The sequence below is a fragment of the Oryctolagus cuniculus genome, chromosome 10 (genome assembly GCF_964237555.1).
Source record: "Oryctolagus cuniculus chromosome 10, mOryCun1.1, whole genome shotgun sequence".
Taxonomy (NCBI): domain Eukaryota; kingdom Metazoa; phylum Chordata; class Mammalia; order Lagomorpha; family Leporidae; genus Oryctolagus; species Oryctolagus cuniculus.
In genome coordinates this window covers 109,667,307-109,674,305 of record NC_091441.1, presented here as the reverse complement: position 1 = coordinate 109,674,305, position 6,999 = coordinate 109,667,307, and the positions used below count along the sequence as shown (strand labels likewise).

The 6,999-nt window shown below is 55.1% G+C and overlaps 1 long non-coding RNA gene across 1 annotated transcript; it reads right to left on the bottom strand.

The window, feature by feature from the left end:
• Window positions 1–3,096: 3,096 nt before the first annotated feature.
• On the bottom strand, window positions 3,097–4,946 carry LOC108177089 (uncharacterized). The gene is made up of 2 exons (XR_001793820.3): window positions 4,002–4,946; window positions 3,097–3,405 (listed from the first exon to the last, which is right to left on the bottom strand). It is a non-coding gene; the product is annotated as an uncharacterized lncRNA (long non-coding RNA).
• Window positions 4,947–6,999: the final 2,053 nt, after the last annotated feature.

Below are 6,999 nucleotides of genomic sequence, written 5' to 3'. Positions count from 1 at the left end.
CAGCACGGTGCACTGGCCACAGTGCGCCGGACGTGGCGGCCATTGGAGGGTGAACCAACGGCAAAGGAAGACCTTTCTCTCTGTCTGTCTCTCTCTCTCTCACTGCCCACTCTGCCTGTCAAAAAAAAAAAAAAAAGATTTAATGGGGTAGGGAAGCCATCAGAATGGATGGGCACCACTCCAGATGGAATCCGAGAGTGCCCAGCCATTCAGACTAGGGAAAGCAAGGCTACTTAGTTTAATGGAGAGAATACATGTGGTAGGCCAGGCGGGCATCTCAGCAAAGACCTGGGAGCTGACTGCTGAGGGCTGAAACACACCCGACAGAACGGTGGGCACCTCCGTCAAGAACTGAGAACGCCCAGTTGAGAGCAGTGCACCTGATGGGCCAGGTGAGTGTCTCAGGAAAGAGCTGAGTGTGCAGTCAGTACTCACACTGGGGCTTGTATGGGACCGGGGTGCACTTCTAACTGCCATTTCTTCTCCTGGACAAAGGGTTTGCTGGGTGTGAAATTCCTGCCAAGGCCTTATTCCCCGGTAGCTCATTTGGCACTGGGCAGAGAGGACTCTCCTGGGTGCCCCCTTGGGGAGAAGGCTGGGCCCACCTGTGAAGTCACTGGGGTAGGGCAGGACCTTGTCATGTGAAATTCTGGGCTGCTTCCAAGGTGCTGCCCAGGCTGCTGGAGGCTGCTGCCCTCCTTCCCCAGGTGCTTTGTTTTCCTTGGGCCCCCTCGCACCCCCCAGACTGATTTCTAAGGTTCTACCCAACCACAGCCGTACATTCCTTGTCTTCTGTCCTATTCTATCTTATGACTATTTCACAAGGTATTTTCTTGTGTTTTTTGGCATAAACACCTATGCCTGCCTTTTGGAACAGGATGGTGTGTGTATACAGTCTCCCTTGGTATCCAGAGGGGATTTCTTCAAAGCTTCACCCCTTGGATACCAAAACCCCCAGACTCTCCAGGCCCTCATATAAAATGGGATAGTATTTGCCCACAACCTGCATAATTCCTCCCATAAACTTTAAAATGTCTTTAGACACCTCTAATATAATACCTAAAACAATGTAAATGCCATGTGAGTAGTGTTATACTGAATTTTTTTAGTGAATGGTGACAAGGAAAAAATCTGTATATGTTGAGTACACACAGTTTTTTTTTTTCTGAAGATTTTCCATCCTTGGTTGGTTGAATCCACAGGCTCAAGTGAATCTAGCATTTGTGATGCTGTCAGTTTTCCAAGTAGCATACCCACATTATCATTTAAAGTTTCTTACCCACAATAGTCACAGCTTACGCGCTCTTTACAAATGACTTTTATGGTTTTATTTGATCAGCATTGTTTCTGGAACTCCTTCTCTTTTGCTTGTGTGCACGTCGTCATTTTTCCTTCTTGCGGGAGAACACTTCTTACTGTTTATTTTAGAAAGTGCAGGTGCTTTCCTGCCCGGAAGCGTCTCTCCTTTGCCCTTCTCACGAGTGACGGCTGCATCGTAGGCTCATGCAGAATCCCAGGTTCCAAGTGACTGGCACGCAGAACGCAGAGGCTCTGGCTCAGCGATCCTGGAAGTCTCCTGAGGGGCCCTGCCAATCCCAGCACCCATGCATTTCTTGTAGGTAGAGACAATTTCCTCTGTGACTTCTCGAACACCCCCTGCCCTCTCTTCTCTCGTCCTGCAACTCCCATTTGATGGCTGTTGCAGTTTCTCCCCCTTGCCCGGCCCTTTGCTTTCATCCTGTGCTCCGTGCTCCTTGTGCTGTCGCATCGTGTTCCGAGATACGCCCTCAGCTCGTCTTCAGATCACCGACTCGCTCTTCAGCTGCGTGCATTCCCTGTTCAGTCCACCTGTCAAGCTTGTTTTCCCTAACTTAGCAGTCAACTTTTCAGTATCCTTTAAAAAAAAAAGTCTTCTCTCTGAAGCCACTAATTATACTTATTCAAAGTTCTCAATTCCTATTCTGCTTTCTCTATTAAATCTGATTTCTCAGATACATTTTTGTTGTTGATGATTGGATTTGGCGACTGTCTTTCCTAGTGTTACTATTCAGAGAACATGGTGGAAAGACTTTCTGATTACTCATGCTTAGATTCTCAACTCAGTTCGCAGATTTGCAAACAGGCTGGAGCAGCTAGCAGTACTGGTGCTGCCGTGGAGACGGTTCAGAGGTGCTCACTTTGGTGTGTGTGGTTACGGCCCCGCCCATCTCTCCCCTTCCTCCCTCCTTCCTCTTCCCTCTCCTAGGCCCCCTTTCTGCTCCAGAACCATAAAGCATCCAACCTTCATTTACAGGTTGTTTCGGGGGCCCCTTGACGGATTCTTTGATGAGCCCTTATGAGTCAAAGCTGGGAGAGGCGTCCTCCCTGGTGGGGACCGGGAAAGAGGAAGAGGAGGCCAGGAAATGTCAACAGCCTTTGAATATGGCAAAGATTGAGACAAGAAAATAAGATTAACTGACCAATCCAAGGTGCGGAACTGGCACGGGAGAGAAAGGAACCGCGCCTTCCTTGGTGAAGAACCGACAAGGACACGGGTGAGTGTGGCCGGCTGCTGGGTCTGTCCAGGTGGTTCCTGTGGCCATGGCTGACCCTGCGGAGCCACTGGGGGATGCGGTGTGAACACCTTGGGTTGGTCCAAAGGCTTAGGTGGGACAGATAAAAGCTTCCAGCCCTAACCCCACGCCTGAGGGGGGGGTGGGGTGGGGGTTGGTGTCTTGAAATCCCACCGGTCTTTCTTCCCTGCAAGAAAAGCCTTGTGTCTTTTGATTCCCTAGGACTAGGATAAGAACAGGATAATCCCGGGTTCACAGACTTTGTAAGTCAAGCAAATTCCAGATCTGCCTCCAAGCCCATCCTGGATACGTTTGCAATTTAGGATTTCATTCTTGTGTGTATTATAAACATCTTGTCTGCCAGACCTAAGAAACTCCCCCACTCCCCCACTGGTTGATTTTTTCTCCGCAAGCCTGTAGATATCCTTCATGGTAACTTGACAAGAGAGAGGTGCTCTGAGGCCTGTTTTATAGGTTTTCTATTCTACAGGTTTGCTGCCCGTTACCAGCATCTGTCAGATTCATAAAGCAGCAGTATGCACGCTTTCCTGTTGGTTGATTTTATTTAGACACTAATTCTTGTAGCCCTTAAAAAAGAAGAAAGGCTAAGGCATATCTCCTCTCGGAAACTCCTCACCTGCTCCATACATCACAGCTTAAGGAGGAGCTGCGGAAATAATGTTGCACGACAAAGAAAGATGTAAATAAAACCACCCGGAGTTTAATAATCCACAATGACTGCTCTCCAAAAGGACTCCCAATGTCGGCGCTGTTGTCAGACACTGGAACACGCAGAAGCCAGCTGCAGCTCCGGCAACGACGTCTCTGCATCTGTGAGTAGCAGCCGACGCCTCTGCCGTGGAGGAATGAAATAGATGCCCCTAGCTGAAATGATTTCCTGCAAGTGAACAGGAACCGAATCCGGGAGGCCAACACACCGGCCCCAGTTTTATGGGGCCATTAGGCAGTCCCTGGGACAGAAGGGGAGGGAAGTGACCGCCCGGGAGATGGAACCTTGGGTGGGACCCTGCAGCACCTCAGCCCCCTCTGTCCCCTGCTGGTCCCGTTGCAGAGGTAGGTGCTGCTAGGAAGTCGGGAGCTATGGCGAGCTGCCCACGGCTGGACAGGCGCGCAGACAGGAGGCTGCCTCAAGGATACCTTCTATTGCGGTTACTCGTCCTGGGAACCCAGGCTGCAACCCGTGTGCACCTCTCCAGCCATTTCCAGGGGTCGGTGGGGGCCGGTAGAGAAGGGGCGGAGACAGAGACGTTGGGGCAAACCGTATCCCCAAAGGGCACCGAGGCTGACCTCTGCTGCTCCTTTGGTCCCTGAGAGGCTTCCTGTCCCCAGCTGTGGAAGTGGTCCCGCATTGTCCCTGCAGGCTCCTGGCCTCTCCCGCTCTCCCTCTCTGTATCCCACCCACCTCCAGCGTCTCTTGTCTCTCCTCACTTGCATTTCTGCGTCCCTCTTGACCACTGTGGGCTCCTCCAAGTCCCAATGCGTTGGGCCTCAGTTTCTTTGTCTGTCAAATGGGGATAAGCACAGGCGCCGAGAAAGAATCCGAGGGCCCTGGAGAGGCGTCAGCGAGGCCAGAGATGGCAAAGGCTCAGCACACCTTTGTCACAAGGTCACCTTCTAAGAATGGGGGTGGGGGGTGGGGCATGGAGCGCTCTACCGGCCGCCGGTTCCGCCGGTTCTCTCGCCAGCAGCAGGAAACTGCGGAGCAGGCCAGGAACCGGCCCAACCCTCGCCGCCGTGTCCACGGCGCGCATTTCTCACGCTCCAACCCTTTTTGTTCCGCGGCGCGTGTTCTCTCGGCCCTGGTCACGGAATAGTCCCCGTCCCCTTTCTGTTCACCAGGAAATCAAGGGGGACCCCGGCCACTGAAACCCAGCTCCCCCGGGAGCCTCTGTGGGCAAGGCTGACCTGCGCGGTGGCGCCCGGTGCCCGCGGGGAGCCGACCGGCCGTGGCCAGGAGGCGCGTGGCCGCTTCCCGGTCGCGTGCACGGGTCAGCGGGCGGCCGCGGCCGGGCGGGTGGAAAGGAGACCGCCGCATTGTTTGCTTCCCGAGGGGCGCCGGTGCCACCTCGCGGCCGCCGTGGGGAACGCACGCCGAGGAACCCCGCGTCCTGCCCACGGGGCCTCCTGCCCAGCAAAGCGGCGCCCTCCCAGCGCACCCCTGCTGGGGCCACTCTGCTGAAAGCTTCGGCACGCATTGAATTCAGCATGCATCCTCTGATGATGCCACACCCTGTGCTCGGCCCTGGGAGAGCAGAGAGATAATTAGGGGCTGCAGCAGAAGGACAGGCCCCGCTTTAGCTCTAGGAGATCCCGGGACCGGGTCAGAGCCCCCCGACCCCCACCCCGTGCAAGACCGGCTGAACTACCAGCCCCAGTCCGAATGCAAACCGCCGAACCGAGTCACCACGCAGAGAGGCCGGCTGCGCTCGTCTCGGGTTTTGCTTTCAGCCCTACTTGCTCCAGTTTGAAACATTCCGCCTCCTGGGCTTGCGACCCTGCCAGCCCAAACTGCTCACTGGACCGCCAGGGCTGTGCCCACAGGCATTTCCGGGACTGCCCCTCTCTGCAGAGCTTTCTGTAGAACCCAGAGGCCGAGGCTCATTTTCCTGCCGGGAGCCTCAGGGGAGACCTGAGAGGGTCAGGTTCCTATAAAAGAGGGGCTCGGAATCCCCAACCCCTGTTTCCCAGAAGGCTTTGGGTCCTGGAGCAGATTGCCGCGGCCGCCTCCTCCTTAGCATTGAACATCAAGGACTCCCTGTCGACAGGGGCAGGCATCTCCAAGCCAAAGAAAGCCAAGGTCCCTTTTGCACCTGTTCTCGAAAACAGCGGAGCCGACCTGCCTTCCATTTATATAACTTAAGGAGACTCCAGAGATAATAAGGCAAATCTGTTCCAAGGTGACTTAAGGTCTCCATTTGTAGACAGAGCAGCAGCTGGCATAATTCTAAGTTTCCGCCTGAGCAGGCACTTCCATTACCCTCGGAACCTCCATGGCTGGTTTCTGGAAAGATCAGCTCCAGCGAGGGGGGCGGGAAGGTGGCTGCTAGCGAAGCCGTCTCTGGAGCATCCGTCCGAGCCCTCTGCTGCCCCCAGGTGTCGGAGTGGGAGGGCGGATCCCGCCTCCAGCTTTGCTCCGGGGTTGAACGCGGCTCCCCGCTGCGGGCTTCTCTGGGCTGGGCGGAGCGCGCTGCGATCCCTCCGAGGCTTCTCCGTAGCAAGCGCCGCGGTGTCTGACACCCACGGGGAGGTGTACAGTTCTGATCTGGAAAGCGGTCCATTCGTGCCCAGGTCACCCAAGAAGAGAAAAGCAACCTCACATGGGAAGAGACACACCTTTAAAACTCCTTTCTTCTCCGTGGTGCACTGATGACAAAAGTAGCCCCAGTCCTGCAGCGCTGGGTCCGACCCGTGGCCTCAGAGATGCGACCGTGAAGCGCCTCCCATCGAGACGTGACCTTGTGACTGACTTTGATTGACAGCAGGTGGCGGTTCTGCTTCTGAAGCCAGGCCCCAGAGATCTGGGTGTTGCCTTTCTCTTGGACGTCTGGGCCACCACGGTGCTGTAGCACGGGAGACCTGGAGCCGAGGGAGCCGGCCAGCTTCCCGACATGCTCGAGAGCCCAGCTGAATTCAGTCAAGCCACTCAGCAGAGGTGCGGTCAGCCAGCCGCGGGTGACCTGTACCTGTGGCGCTCAGGGCTAGGAAAGCAGCCAGGCAGGAAGGGACCTTTCTGGACCCTGGGAGTGAACAGAAGATGGACCCGGCTTAGTGGACCTGCACCCCAAGGCGTGAGAGGCTGCTAGGGGGCTGCTGGACAACCTCTGCGTTTTTCTTGGACATTTCCCTCCTTCCCTTTGGGCTGAGCCCTCTCTAGGATCGCTGTCAGTCAAGGGCTTCCCTTCTCTACCCTCCTAGGACGGACCCGGTCTTTCCTTGTGGAGCGCCACCCCTCATGTGGGTGAAGAACGTCTTAGGTGACTTCCTGGGCAATGTTGTGCGCTAGGTGAACCTGAGTCCTTCCACGTCTGAACATGTCTTTTCTTTTTAAATTACTTATTTGAAAGTCAGTTATAGAGAGAGAGGGAAAGACACAGAGAGAGATCCTCCCCCTGCTGGTTCACTTCCCAGATGGCCGCAGTGACTGGTGCTGGCTCAGACTTGAAGCCAAGAGCTTATGCAGGTCTCCTCCATGGGCCGCAGAGGCCCAGGTACTTGGACCACCTTTGGCTGCCTTCCCAGGGGCATAAGCAGGGAGCTACACTAAATTCTTTAAACTCAATGGTGTGGACAACAGAGGTCCTGGCTGGGCCTTCAACGAATCCACGCAGGAGGCATCAGGTGCACAGGAAAGCGGGGTTTATTTAAAGGGATAGTGCACTTTCAGCTGTGAGTGCAGGCAAGGTGTCTCCAGGAAGGAAGCCGCTTC